This window comes from Canis lupus, chromosome X (genome assembly GCF_048164855.1).
Source record: "Canis lupus baileyi chromosome X, mCanLup2.hap1, whole genome shotgun sequence".
Classification (NCBI taxonomy): Eukaryota; Metazoa; Chordata; class Mammalia; order Carnivora; family Canidae; genus Canis; species Canis lupus.
This window is the reverse complement of record NC_132876.1, coordinates 47,274,040-47,290,456: the sequence shown is the minus strand read 5'-3', so window position 1 is coordinate 47,290,456 and position 16,417 is coordinate 47,274,040. Positions and strand designations below refer to the sequence as shown.

Genomic DNA, 16,417 nt, shown 5'->3' with positions numbered 1-16,417 from the left:
GAAATATGAAGGCCAAAAAAGGAAAAAGCTTAAAAATGAAGAGTTGGTAAAATATTGTAGTTAAGGCATGAAAAGAGAACAAAATTGGACATTTTTAACCTGAAATAAAAACGAATCATAATGAAAAAAAAAACCCTCTATTTTTATATACTATTTTCCCTCAGTCCTGGAGTTTTCCAGTGCTGCTTGTTCAGTAAACTTGCTCTTCCCTTATTCTTCCAGCAGTTCTTCTGGGGCAGGAGTCTGCTGCACTGATTCTCAGGTGTCGGTGCCTGGGTGGAGATGCCTTGCCTCTTGCTGGGTGCCTGGCTTAGTTTGAGCTTTTTATCCTGTGAGGTCTTTGTTCCCTATGGACTCTGCCTCTCCCAGAGAAAGGCAAGAAGAAGAAAAAAATAAAAAATAAAAAAGGCGGTGGCCAGATATCAAGCTGTGGAGCCAGGAGCTCCCCACAAGTACCAAACTGCCGTTTCCCAGTCTACATTGGTCTAGGTGCTCCTGGCAGCAGGTGAAGGTGCACTGATCTGCACAAATTGAAGGGCACCCAGCAGCAGGAAAGATCTCACTGTCTTGTGTCCTCCCGGGGTCCACCTCTCCCAAAGGGAATGAAGGATAGCCTGCTTTGTCTGCTTCAGCATCCTCAGATGGAGGGCCCTGCATTGCTGGACCATGCTCCTGGGGTCCATCTGTCCCAAAGGGAATGGGGGACAGCTGCCTCCATCCATTGCCAGTCTCTAGGGTAAAGGGAACTCTGGTGCTGGTCCACATAACCAGCAGGCTTCTCCCAAATGGCCTGGAGGGTTGTAGTGCTCCAGCCCTTTACCGAGATCCGACTGTTGTTTGTGGTGAGCGTTCTCCTGGGCACCCCTACTCTTATTGTGTCTCTGGGAATATTTAGGTTTCACTGCCCTTCCTGAATTTCTGCTCTATTTCCCTGCTGAGCATTTTTCAGCCAGGGAAGACTCAGGCATGGATTTTTAAAGTTCTGTGGGCTGTGCTTTCTGGCCCTGTTTGTTGCCATTCCCCTTTTGGGCCCCATTTGCCTGGCTTGCCACAATGTCCCTCCCCCACCTATTTCACCTTCCTACCTTGTCAGAAGCAAAAACTTTTCTCTCTGTAACATTCCAGCTATTCTCTCTTTATATATCAGGTTGAATTTGTAGGTTTTCAGGATGTTTTGAAAGTTATCTAGGTAAGTTTGTGGGGCCAGGTGAGTTGAGGACCCCTACTCTTCTGCCATCTTGCCTCCTCTGTCTATCATTACTTTTATTATTTGATATGATTTCTGATCTTATTTACCTTCCTGTTTGACATTGAAATAGCACCTTCCCATTGATCCCCAGTAAGGAATCAGTACAGAATAACAGATTTTAAGGATGGGTCTGCTGTAGAACATACTGAAAACAGACTGAAAATGTATTTTTAAGGTCAACTGTTGAGATACAATATGAATACACATAATAATGAAAATAGCAGTTGAAACTTTAATGGTATATTCGATATATTTATGTAATAATGATTATTATTTATTGTTTCCTTCCTTTTGCCCAATACTAACATAAGTACCAAACCTATACTTACTCATTATTCCTCATTACAATCTATAAGGAGCAGGTATTTTTTACCAACTTTCAACATCAGGAAGCTGAGGCACAAGGTGGTCAAGGCTAGCAAGTTTAAAGGCTTAGATTTGAACACAGGCTGTATGGCTGCTAAGTAAATACATGTAACAGGATATGCTACTGCAGCTCATAACATAACATACAGCACATGGTTAATCACAGCAAAGTGACAAATCCAAGAAAGAAAGAAACAAAATGGATGTACTTTATTCGTTTCCTAGGCTGTTGTAATAAGTACCACAAACCAGTGACTTAAAACAACAGAAATTGAGTTTCTCACATTTCTGGAACCAAGGTGTAGAACCTTGCACACTGAGATAATAGGAAGAATCCTCTTTGTCTCTTTATGGTCTCTAGTGGTGGTCATACATTTCTGATGTTTCTTGCTTGCAGCAACATCACTCCAGTTTCTGTCTCTGTCATCACATGTTCTTCGTGACTGTCCCAATCTTCGATGGGATTTTCAACTTTGTATAACGCCATAAGTCATATGAATTAAAGCCTGCCTTAATGACCTCATCTTAACCTGATTACAACTACAAAGACATTATTTCCAAATAAGGTCTCATTCATAGGTACCTGGGCTTAGGAACTCAACATGATTTTCTGGGATGATACAACCAAAACCAGATACTTTGATTTTTCCCAGGTAACTAGACAGAAAATATTTCTTCAAAAGCAAAGAGGATGGATTAAAAAAATCAAAAGGAAGGTAGTGCCTACTTCTTCTCTGAGCCATCCCACTATACTCACAGACACAATGAAAGATAATGCAACAAATGTCCTGCCTATTATTGTTATTGGTAAATGGATCAATATAACATTTTTAGGTTTTGTCATAAACAAGGTCCTATATCCATTGATCTCGTCTTTTAAGCCTATGCTACAACAAGGACTGGAACTATTCACATTAGATGTATCCTGTGTGAATTCTGCATCCTAGTACTTCTTCAATGTCTCTGTGCAGAACATTTAATTTGATTTTGGGCCAAGATAATGCTGCTCACCAATCATGAATGATACAGGAACAGATTACCAGAGGCTTCATAGCCATGCTCATAGACATAAGAATGCCTTCAAGACAGAATGAGAAACTTTGGAGCTGATGGATTACCAATGGGCACTAGGATGATGTTGAGGAGCTCACTGTGAAAGACTTCCACTTCGAAGACATGTTCAAAAAATATTGCATGCTTCTACTTTTTGAAGATCAAGGAGAGTTTCCAAATTCAATCATGCTTAACTTTTAACTTTTAACCTCACTTCTAAGCACTGTACACTCTTGATTTCTTAAAATCCAAACAGCCTGCATTTGTCCTTCATTTTTTGTTAGTGTTTGTATACCGTTTTTTACACAAATAATGCATTTTCATTATTCAAAATGTAACAACTATAGATGAGCAAAGTAAAGCTTCCTGTGTTGATCATTTGGAGCCTACAGAGTAAACATATAAAAACTTTATTTAGATAAACTTTTCAGAGTGAAGGCCCAGAGACAACACAGACTTAACAAACCTTCTGTATTGATTAATAATGTCTAAATAAAGTCAGTGATGCTGAGACATGCCAGATTTGCAAGTGCCTTTGGGATCATGAAGTACAGGTTAAGTAATCTGAGGTCTTAATTTGGATTTCAGAATATATTAAATTCATTGACAAATTAGTGTTACTGTACTGTATATGGCTACTCAGTTGAGGATATGACCTGCTTTCCAAGTTACTGTGTATAAGAGACAGCATATCTATGTGAGAATGGGAAGAAGGCTATTGCTGGCAGACACATAATTAGCAGTTTCTCAGGAATAATTTCATATGGATCAACTGTCCCAAGGAAGAGATGACATTTGTACCAAAAGGGGGATAAAATTTGCATGTTGAATGCTGTAATCAAGAAGAAACAACTCTTGACTTAACAAATTAAACCATATAGCTATTTCTTTAAAGTTTTGTAATTGATTGTGTGTCTGTTTCTATGTTCCTTCCAGCTCTACCACCTCCAGTATATGCTTACAGTTAGAGCTTACTCTCAGTTCAAACCAGAGGTGGTCCTCTATTCTCCAGTTTAGATATCCCAGAAAATGTTTTTAAAAATATATGTTAGAAAGTGATGGATACAGGAATGCCTGTATGGCATCCCAGTGGTTGACTGTCTGTCTTTGGCTCAGATTGTGATCCCAGGGTCCTGGGATTAAGTCCTGCACTGGGCTCAGTACAGGGAGCCTGCTTCTCTCTCTGCCTGTCTCTGCCTCTCTCTCTCCATGTCTCTCATGAATAAAGAAAATCTTTTTTAAAAAGAAAGAAAAGCGATGGATATGTATGGAATGTTCCACTTAATTGAAAATCTAGAAAGTGGGCTGACCCCATGATGTCATACTCCCTGCCTCCAACCTCTTCCCTTTCATGGAGGCTCCTGGTCTGAGACTCTCAGAACTACCATCCAGGATCTCACCACAAAGTAACATCACATTTATCTCCATTTTTGTAGTTCCTTTTAAATGGAAGTTCATTTTGTAAAGTGTATAAAAATATCATGAAATGATTTGTTACTATTTTACAAATTTTACTTAGAAAATTATATTAAAATAGAACCAATTGCTGTTGAACACAAATTGCATTGTACTCATTGATTTGTCTCATCCCTCATCACTATCAGCTGATGTACAGTGTGGACTGTTTGCAAGGTCCCAATCAGAGAACAGGGCATTCACTGTTACCTCACCCCAGTACAGGCTGCACACATTTTCTCCTACCCTGTGTCTGTTCATTCCCTGTCCATGACACAGGACACACCATTCTTTGATGTTCCAGCCTCTTTTAGTCACCTACCCCCTGTTCTGTCCTGCACCACTGTTGTACTACTTGCCACAGTTGTCCCAAGGTTACCACTGTACCCGGTGTTTTGGTGTATCTAGTCCCTGGAATATATGCTTTAATAATCTACTCTTATACCTACCAATTTTCCAGACAGAATTGCGATCAATCTTTATAGATTCAAGCCTTGAGTTCAGGAGAGATTATTATTTTTTGTTTGTACTCTGCAGACACAGCTCAGGAAAAACTTTGAAGATGCTGATCCTTTGGTGCCACCTTGTGACAAAAATATGAATCGCAGCTTGAACATCTCTAAGAAAAGAAAGTGGGAGGGAGATGTGATGGCATATTGGTGGGCGCTTTCTGTATGCTTTATATAAAGAGAATTATAGAATATCTCGTTTGCATATTTGGCTTCTTTTACTTGGACTAACGTTTTCAAAACTCATCTATTTTGTAGCATGTATCAGTAATCTATTCCTTTTTGTTTCCAAATAATAAGCCACATTTTATTTATCCATGCATTAGTGGGTGGACTATTTGTGTTGTTTCCATTTTAGCCACTATGAATAATGATGCTATGCATATTCCTATATTAGTTTTTATGTAGACATATATTTTCATTTGTCCTGGCTGTGTACATAGAAGTGGAATTGTTGAGTCACATAGTAACTTTGTTGAACTGTTTGTGGAACTGCCAGACTGTTTTCATGATCTTGACAGCGTTGACGAGTGTACACATAGGTTGTCATTTTTCTCCTATTTAGATTGCGGTTATGGGTTTGGAGAAAGGAAACCACAAAATTGGAGTCCCCTTTTCTCACCTCATATCTAGGAGGAGGTGCTACCCATATGACATCACTGGGTCACTGGAGATGCTGGCCTTCCTCACAGGGTTAGGATGGTGTTTGTCTAGTTTCTCCGGTGTACAGTAACTATTTTCTATTCACCTACTCTGTTCATTAGAAGTGAGTTCCTTGGTCTGCCCTGTCCTCAGCTGTGAGAGTCAGAAGAAAAGTTCACCTCATGGAGGCAGGGTATTTGCATAAATTTTTGGAATTTTTATAAGACCGTTTATATCTTGTGACCAATTTTTTTTATTAATTGAAACATTATATGTATCAATAAAGATTCATGTATACTTATTTTGTAGGTTTTTTTTTAAATGGGGTGTTGGAGAAAATGGCAGAGGAGTAGGGGTTCTCAACTCACCTGGCGTCACCAACGTACCAAGATTACTTTCAAACCATCCTGAAAACCTAGAATTCAACCTGAGATTTAAAGGGAGAACAGCTGGAAGGCTACAGAGAAAAGGGTTTTTGATTCTAACAAGAATCATCAAGGGTGAAATTTACTTAGGTCGTGTTTGATATTCCTGACTCAGCCCACTCACACAGCCACTCTGCACTGAGCAAAATGACTAGAAGGAAGAACTTGCCACAAAAGAAAGAATCAGAAACAGTACTCTCTGCAACAGAGTTACAGAATTTGGATTACAATTCAGTGTCAGAAAGCCAATTCGGAAGCACAATTATAAAGCTATTGGTGGCTCTGGAAAAAAGCATAAAGGATTCAAGAGACTTCATGACTGCAGAATTTACATCTAATCAGGCTGACATTAAAAATCAATTAAATGAGATGCAATCCAAACTGGAAGTCCTAACGACGAGGGTTAATGAGATAGAAGAAAGAGTGAGTGACATAGAAGATAAGAAGATGGCAAGGAAGGAAGCTGAGGAAAAAAGAAAAACAATTACAAGACCATAAGGAAAGGTTCAGGGAAATAAATGACGGCCTCAGAAGGAAAAATCTACATTTAATTGGGATTCCAGAGAGAGCCGAAAGGGACAGAGGGCCAGAAACCATATTTGAACAATCATAGATGAGAACATCCCTAATTTGGGGAGGGAAACAATGAAAAATGGTGCCAACACTTTGGAACAGTTGATCAGTTTCTTACAACATTATTTCTACACTTACCATATGATCCAGCTATTGTACTCCAAATGCATTTACCCACGAGAATAAAAATATATGTCCAACAAAGATTATACAAATGCTTATAGCACCTTTATCTACTAAGGCCCAGATTGAAAAACAACAACAACAATATCTGTGACCAGTTGAATGGACAGAACTAATTGTGGTATATACACATAGTGGAACATTAGTCAACAATTAAAAGGAAGGAAATATTGATAAATGTCAATCTAGAAATAATTAGGTTGAAGGAAAGAAGAAAAAATACATTATATGATTCCATTCACATAAAATTATAGGAAAATAAAACTAATCCATAGGGACAGAAGATCAGTGGTTGCTTGGGAACGAGGGTGGGTGACATGGAGAGAGGTTGGAGAGAGGAAGATAGGGAATTACAAAGGGGTACAAAGAAGATTTTGAGGTGATGGATATGTTCATCTTGACTGTAGTACTGGATTCACAGGTATATATGTATATAAAAATTTATGAGAACATATGCTTCAGCTATTTTTTTTTATGATAGGCACACAGTGAGAGAGAGAGAGAGAGGCAGAGACACAGGCAGAGGGAGAAGCAGGCCCCATGCACCGGGAGCCTGACGTGGGATTCTATCCCGGGTCTCCAGGATCGCGCCCTGGGCCAAAGGCAGGCGCCAAACCGCTGCACCACCCAGGGATCCCTGCTTCAGCTATTTACAGTGTATTGTATGTCAACTATATCTCATTGAAGTATCTGATATATATTTATATATTTATATACTTAAAATTCTCTGATGCAATTAAATGAATTTGATGAAATATTCCAAGATTATGTCCTCACAATATTAACAGACCTAGATAGATCTTATAAAATTGGCCCACCCACATTACTTATAACCAAGTTGAAATCATCATTTGCAAAGAAATTTATCCATATACTTATAGAAAGTTGATGTTCATTTTGAACTGAAGTACAGAAATAAAAATATTTTATATTAAGGTAATAATTATAATATTTAATAGTATGGTTATTTTATGGAAAGATGATGAGAATCATTATTTTTCTTATATGAACTGGGATCCTCTTTTATGTTTGGAACTAGAGGAAATATGAGGAAATATGTTTGGGTGACTTACTCAGAAATACTTATTTTGAAATGTTTTGAATTTTTCTTCTGGTGGCTCCAGTAATGAAAATCAGAGAAAGAAGGAAAACAACCCACTGCTCATATACAAAGCTTAGCAAAAAATCAGTCTGTGGAAAAGGCATTGTCAGCTATTCTTCATTATTATGTGTAGTCAGCCTGACTTCTTTTTTTTTTCCCCAGCCTGACTTCTAATCACAATAAACTCTTAGCTTTTTGAGATCCAAACACCCTGCATTTCACCTTCAACCTTTTGTTAGTGTTTTTATATACTCCCTTTACACAAATAACGCATTTACATTAACAAAAATGTAAAGCTGTGGATGAGCAAAGTGAAATTCCTTGTGTTGTTTGTTTTGAGCCTACAAAATGATATTGAGCAAATGTATCAAAACCTTATTTAGATTAAGTCTTAATCAAAGCTATTGACAAATCAGTGGTGCTGTATATTACCTGGCTACTCAGTTGAAGAAAAGACCTAATTTCCCAGGTGTTCTGGATCAGAGAGTTTATCTATCTATGGAATAAGGGAAAGAGGGTACTTGCTGGCAGACACATAGTTAAGAGTTGTTCAGGAATATTTCCACCTGGATTAACTTTCCAAAGGAGTGGCAGGATGCCATTTCTATACCAAGATGTGAATGTAATTTCCCTGTTGAATGCTATAATCAAGAACAAAAACTCCTGACTCTACAAATTAAACCATCCCTTTTTCTCATTAAAAATATTGAAATGTGTGTTTATGTACTTCCATGTTCTTTCCAGCTCTCTCACCTATGGTATACCCTCACAGTTGCAGCTTAATCTCAATTCAGACCAAAGCTGACTTCCAATCTCAGGTTTAGATAGCCAGAACATGTGGCTTTTTTATATCCTAGAAAATTGATGCTTGTAGAGGGATTGAGTTATGTGAAAATTCAGAAACCCCACTGATCCCATGAAGTCAAGCTCTTAACCTTTATCCTTCCTCTCCCTTTCAGAGCCCCCTGGGAGAGATTGTAGAGTTGCCATCAGGGATCTAACCACGAGCTGACATCACGTTTGTCTCAATTGTTATGGTTATCGTTAAATGAAAAAGTATCTTTTGCAAAGAGAAAAAATATGAAATTGTTTTTTTACTATGACCAAATCTGCTTGGAAAATTTCTGTGTATATTAAAGTTGATCCATTTTCTATTGACCCCCAAATCCATCATGTTCACTGTTCTCTCTTCTCCCCCATCACTGTCAGCTGATATGCAGTGTGGACTGAACTGAGGGCCCTTACCAGAGAACAAGGTGTTCACCCTCCATTGCCCCAACCTTGTCCATGCTGCCCAGATCGTCTCTCACTCCTTATGTATCATACCCTGTCCATGACACAGGACACAACTTCTGAGACCCCACTCAGTCACCCCATCCTTTCTTGCCCTGCACTGCCCTCCACACACCTGCCACTGACTGCCAAGTCATGTCACTGCCACCAAGGTGTTTAATCTTCTACAGGTCCTGAACTGTGTTTTTACCTTCTTTCTTTACACAACAGTTTTTTTCAGACTGAGTGCGAATCATTTTGTATACATTAAGAACCTGGGTTTTTGGAAGATTACTGTTATGTTTAAAAAATCTTTGTATACAATGGAATATTACTCAGCTATTAGAAATGACAAATACCCACCATTTGCTTCAACGTGGATGGAACTGGAGGGTATTATGCTGAGTGAAGTAAGTCAGTCGGAGAAGGACAAACATTATATGTTCTCATTCATTTGGGGAATATAAATAATAGTGAAAGGGAATATAAGGGAAGGGGGAAGAAATGTGTGGGAAATATCAGAAAGGGAGACAGAACATAAAGACTGCTAACTCTGGGAAACGAACTAGGGGTGGTAGAAGGGGAGGAGGGCGGGGGGTGGGAGTGAATGGGTGACGGGCACTGGGTGTTATTCTGTATGATAGTAAATTGAACACCAATAAAAAAATAAATTAAAAAAAATCTTTGTGGAAACTTCTTCAGAAAGGTTTAAGGATCATGGTATATTGGTGCCAGCTTGTGAAAAAGCCTGAACTATAGCATAAACATAGAGCAGGAAAGAGGGACAAAAAGGTTATGACTCTCAGTAACCCAAAAGAGCTTTCTGAAAGTCGGAAAGGAAAAGGAAACTCCTTGGGTACAGCATATTGATGGGCTCTCTCTGGAGTTTATATAAATGGAATCATACACTATGCATTCTTTTGCATGTTTGGCTTCTTTTGCTTTGCTTAACATTTTCAAGGTCCATCCATATTGTGACATGTTATCAGTATTTCATATAGTTTTTTTCTTCTTTTTTCCTTTTCTTATCTTTTTTTAAAAAATAAGTTTTAAAATTTTAATCCCAGTATTGTTAACATAGGGTGTTATATTAGTTTCAAGTATACAGTATAGTGATTCAACAACTCTATACATTACTCAGTGCTCATCATAAGTGTATTTATCACCTATTACACCCATCCCCCCATCCACTTCCCCTCTGGTAACCATCTGTTTATTCTCAATACTCAAGAGTCTATTTCTTAGTACTTCATATCCTTTTATTGCCAAAATATATAGCAAATTTTAATTATGCATTTATTACTTGGCAAACATTTGGAGTTTTCCACTTTTGGCCATAATGAGTGATGCTACATATACCATATACTCTTGTCCAAGTTTTACTGTAGACACATGTTGTCATTTCCTCTGACTGTTACCTAGGAGTGGAATTACTGGGTCCTATGGTAAGTCTCTGCTGAAGCATTTTAAGTATTGCAGGACTGACAACAAAGGAGTAGTTAGCAGATGGAAGAGGGGGATGGGTGAAATAGGTGATGGTGATTAAGGAGTGCACTTGTGGTGAACACTGGGTGATGTATGGAAGTGTTGAATCACTCTATTGTACACCTAGAACTAATATAACACTGTATGTAAACTAACTGGAATTTCAATAAAAACTTAAAAAAAGAACTGCCAGAATGTTTCCATGATCTTGACATTCTTGAAGAATGCAGACATAATTTGTCATTTTTCTCCTGATTAGACTGTGGCTATGAGTTCTGAGAAAGAACACCACAGACTTGATGTGCTCTTCTTGTTACATCATATCTGTGAAAACAAGATCCCCACATAAATCACTAGGTCACTAAGGATGGTGACCTTCATCATAGGGTTATGGTAGAGTTTGCCTAACTTCTCTAGTGTACAGTAACTATCTTCCATCACCTACCCTACACTTTATAAGTTAATCGTTAAGTCTACATTGTCCTCATAGGTGAAAAGTACAATTAAAGTTTACCTTACGGAGTCAGGTTATCTACATATATTATTTGGTATAATTTGATAAAAATAGTTTGTCTCTTCTTATCTATTTTTATTAATTCAAACATTTATGTCAGTATTTACTCATGTATACTTATTTTGTAGATTATTTTTAATACACACATTTCAAAAAAAAGTTTTGCATCATGATTTCTATGGTGCAGAAAAATAACCTAATACTCAAAACACTACTAAAGAGTTCCCTACCTCCACCACTATATATCACCAGCATTGTATTGTCTAAGTGTGATATATTACTTGTAGACAATATATTTAACCAAAGCAGAATTTGGAACCACAGTTTAATTTCATATGAACTTATTACATACTTGGTTTTCTCGAGAAAGAAATAAAAAAAACAGTTCAGACAGAGGTTTTTGGAATGATGATATCAAATTATTGATAAACACAGAAGACATATTTGAAAAATCATTTTCAATGAAGAAAAAGTATGAACTATGTCATAGAAAATGTGTCCTTCATTTGAAAGTCCATTGTCTGAAGGACAGACAGCCTTCCAGTTTTCTGACCCTGACTCTATGGAAGTTATGTTACAATTCTAGCTTTTAAGTAACTGATTGCACAGAAATACAATCATTGTCTTACCCAAGCAATTTCATTCTTTCCTAGGAAAAGAAAATTATTTCCTTTTGGGGAAATACTTGTCTGCATCTGGACAATCATTCCAACATTTGTGATGTGTGCATATGACATGGAAATTGTTTTTGAGTTGGCAAGTGTAATTTCAGTGGAAACATGGAGGGAAACTGCCTCATTAGATGAGGGATGAAGACTGAGTTGGAGGGGAAGTGCAGATGGATGTGAACTGAGTATCAAGAAATCTTACAATATTGATGCAAAGGCAAAAATACATGAAAAGAAGAGAGTTACTGAAGATGTGGGGCCCAGGGAATTAAAGCATATTTTTAAATAATCAATTATAAAAGACTTGAACAGACTGAAATCTTAATGGGAAGGAGGCCTCTCTTCTTAGATTTAACAAATGAATTTACCACACTAAACTTTCTGTACTTTATTTTTTTTTTTTTTTATTGGTGTTCAATTTACTAACATACAGAATAATACCCAGTGCCCGTCACCCATTCACTCCCACCCCCCGCCCTCCTCCCCTTCTACCACCCCTAGTTCGTTTCCCAGAGTTAGCAGTCTTTACGTTCTGTCTCCCTTTCTGATATTTCCCACACATTTCTTCTCCCTTCCCTTATATTCCCTTTCACTATTATTTATATTCCCCAAATGAATGAGAACATATAATGTTTGTCCTTCTCCGACTGACTTACTTCACTCAGCATAATACCCTCCAGTTCCATCCACGTTGAAGCAAATGGTGGGTATTTGTCATTTCTAATAGCTGAGTAATATTCCATTGTATACATAAACCACATCTTCTTTATCCATTCATCTTTCGTTGGACACCGAGGCTCCTTCCACAGTTTGGCTATAGTGGCCATTGCTGCTCTTTCTGTACTTTAATTCCTTGTTTCCATTCTGAAGAAACTTAAAACTTACCCAAAGGGATATAGACTTTCTTCTTAATGCCTGCTAATTGGATGGATGGACGAATGGGTGGATGGATGGATGCAGGAAGTGTCAAAAATGTGCTGGTAAGTCATGGATTTTTATGTTTCAGGACAGAGTTTTTAGGGCAGCTGATGAACCTGTGATGTTTGATTGTTAAGAGGATGCAGCTTCTCAGAACTCTGCAACTGATGTTTGTAAGATGGGAGGCATATCCCTGTAGAGGACCAGCCTAGGAATCTCAGTTGCTATATAAACCTGACATCACTGATAGGAATGTGATATTTTAATAGAGATCAGGTGGCCTGGCATGAACAGCACGTCCCACGTTCAGGTGTTTGGGACTCAGCTGTGGTTCTGGGTCCTTGCAGTGGGAGGGAAAGTGATCTGTCTTGGCATGTGAGAGAAAGGGAACCCAGATCCAAGTCATCTCTTTCCCTCTTTGAGACTTGGTACTTAGGCTGTCTCCTAGATAAGGCCATTGGGGTTTTGCCGGGTCACAGTGTGTGGGCCTGCTCCAGGGGCATCCTGGAGTTGTTTTTCTTTCAAGACAGGGGCGTGGGAGGGAAGACAGGTAAAGGCTGAACCCCCGCTTCCCCCTCTGTACAATGAGGATGAGAATACTTCACTCACAGGACTGCTGAGAACAGTCAGTAATACATACATGAGCAAACCATGGCCCTGACATTGGTTATTGTGGGATCGTGAATGTCTGTATGAATTCAGGCCATGTCTTATTCCTTTTCAATTTTATTGTTAAAGGATCAGCAAGTCAAAGAAATAGAAAAAGGCTGTGAGAAGCCCATTGTAACGTGTGGCTGTTATGACCATAGCCTAAATATATTAATGTCATTGTCATTACCTAGTGCCTAGCTTGGTGGGGACACAGCTACTCCAGTAAAGCATAGTGACAGATGGATCTATCTCTCCCTGTGCAGCTCCTCATGCTGGTGTTTGAGCTCATATCAGGTGCCTGATGGAAGAGATGGAAGCTGGTTCTGGGGATATGTATCCTGATGGCTGCGGAAGCTTCTAATCTAGATTCAAGGGCAGCAGTCTTCAGGAGACTCCAACACCTCATGATTTATGAAATTTCATTTTCTCTTCTTTCTTAGGATATCAATTGTGCTTTTTTTTTTCTTTTTAGAGGTTACCCTCGGGTTTGCAATATACATTTACTAAATCCAAGTCTACTTTCAAATAATACCATACTGCTTCACAGGGAAAACAAGTATCTTACAATAAGAAAGTAAGCCTAATTCTTTCCTCCATCCCTTGTATCATTGCTGTTCATTTCATTTCATCTATACATAAGAATATATCAGCATATATATATTTATATACAAGCATATGGAATTGACTATATTGTTGCTGTTTTAATTTTGAATAACCTATTATCTGTTAGATCAATTAAAATAACAAAAAGAATGTTTTATTTTACCTTCATTTATAACTTCAGAAAGGATTTTCCTTTCTTTACGTAGATCAGAGTTTCTGACCTACATAATTTTTTTCTAAGAAGTAACAGAAGTTACTTCTTGCAAGACAGGTTAACAGGCAACAAATTTCCTCAATTTTTGTTTTTCTGAGAAAGTTTATCTGTTTCTTGTGAAGGATGATTTTGCAGATACAGATTTTAGGTTGATGCAAATGTTTGCTCTTATACTAAATATTTCACTTTTGCTTTCATGGTTTCTGAGAAGTCATAATTCTTATCTTTTTTCCTCTATAGGGAAAGTGTTTTTTGCCTATGGCATCTTTCAGGATTTTTTCTTCTGTACTTGTCTCAACTTTAAACATTTACTAAAATGAGTATGGATTATTTTTATGATTAAAAACTCTATCCCTTAAAACCTCTGCTACTTATAAAATACTTCAGTTAAAAAGCATTATGAGCTTTAAAATTAACCAAGGTTAGGAAAATGTTTATACTTTCTTCTATGACATGCTTATCATTCCCCTGCATTTCTTTCTCATTTTACTCCAAGTAAGAGCTTTCCTAATCAAAATATAGTATTCTTTTATTTATAGTATGATTTCATTACATAAAGATGTACACGTGTACACACACATATACATATAAACAAAGTAGGCCCCCCCCCATTCTCTGGCTTGCTAATTAATCATTGTGTGTGCATACATACATATATGTTTTATAGATAATATATGTGTATATATAATTTATTTATGTGTATAGTGTGCATATACATGTATATATGTATGGTGTATATTTATATACACACATATACAGAAAACCTGATCACTAATCTCAAGAAAGTGAGAAGTTCAAGGGGAAACATCTTTCAAGATCCTGGCACACTACTGGATGCATCATCCACAATGTCAATTTTTGCTTCTTTTCCATCCCAATTGCTCTTAGCTTTAATAGTCATGTTGTTTCCTAACCCATTTATTTCTGCTTTTACTTTTAACTTTTATTCTCATTTGAAGTTTAGGTTGTTATTCTTTATCATGCTGTTTGAATTGGATATTTCATTCATTTACTTAGTTTTTATTCATATAGGTATTTTTTTTCTTTTTTTTCATATAGGTATTTATAATTTCCTTTATTTCTAATTTTATTAAGATATGATTGAAATACAACACTATATGAGTTTAAGGAGTACAACATAATGATTTAATGTATGCGTATGTTGCAAAATAATTGTTATAATAATTTTAATGTCCATTACTTCACATAGTTACAATTTTTATTTCTTGTGATAAGAACTTATAAGTTCTACTTTTTAGCAGCTTTTCAAGATACACTACAGTATGGTTATACTGTACTTTGCATCTCCAGAACTGATTTATTTTATAATTGGAAGTTGTACTTTTTGACCACCTCTATCTTTTCTTAATAGTATAATTAACATATAATAGTATATAAATTTCAGATGTACTCAGTGATGATTTAATATTTGTATTTTGCAAAATGATCACCATAATAAATCTATTAATATCCATCACCATACATAGGTAAAACACATATTTCTTTGTAATAAGAACTTTTAAGATCCACTCTCTTAGTAACTTTCAAATATTCAGTATGAGATTATTAATTATAGTCAACACGCTGAACATTGTATCCTCGTGACTCATTTATTCTATAACTGGAAGTTTCTACCTTTTGGCCTGCTTTACCCATTTTGGCCACTCTCCACCCCTTATTATAGGTATTTATGCTTCAGAACATCCTTGATTGTTTTAGCTAGATACTGATATGTTATTTTTTCATTACCATTATCCTAATCAAATTCAGCAATCTTAATCTATATTTTTATTGGGGCCCAAGATTTGTTTAACACTCCAAATAGAATCAATTTTCATAAATGTTCTATGTTTTCCCAAAAAGATAGTATTGCCTAATAGGCTTCATAATTCAGTGTATCTATGTATAAAATATGCCTTTGGGATTATGTTGCTTATGTTATGTCTTCTCTACAATGACTAAATATTTTTCCAGTTGATCATTTTGGATTAAAGGAAATTTGTTAGAATCAACTATTATTTCTGTGTTTCTTCTACCCCTTGCACCTACTGTAGTTTTTTCTTTGTGAATATTTTGATGTATTATTTGGTATACCTGTACTAAAATCTCACATCTTCCTTTTGAATTTTAGTTGTTAGCATTAGAAATTGATTTTCTGTCTTTTACCCATTTTGATCTCAACTCTACTCTCCAAGATCAAAATTATAATTACTTCTTTCTTGTTTTTTTTTTAAGATTTTATTTATTTATTTGTCGGGGGGGAGGAGGGAGAGTACAAGCAGGGGAAGTGGCAGGTAGCAGAGAGAGAGGGAAAGTAGACTCCCTACTGAGCAGGGAACCTGATGTGGGGTCCATCCCAGGACCCTGAGATCATGACCTGAGCCAAAGGCAGACGCTTAAATGACTGAGCCACCCAGGCACCCATGCTTCTTTCTTATTATTGACAATTGTCTGATATATATTTCCGTATTTAAAATTTTTTAACCTCTGAATTCCTTTTGTGTTAGGTATTGTTTTGAATGAAGCATATTTTTG

The 16,417-nt window shown here is 36.9% G+C and overlaps 1 pseudogene; it reads left to right on the top strand.

Moving 5' to 3' along the window:
- Nucleotides 1-697: 697 nt before the first annotated feature.
- Nucleotides 698-2,869, top strand: LOC140628454 (ER membrane protein complex subunit 3 pseudogene; annotated as a pseudogene).
- The last annotated feature ends 13,548 nt before the right edge of the window (nucleotides 2,870-16,417 follow it).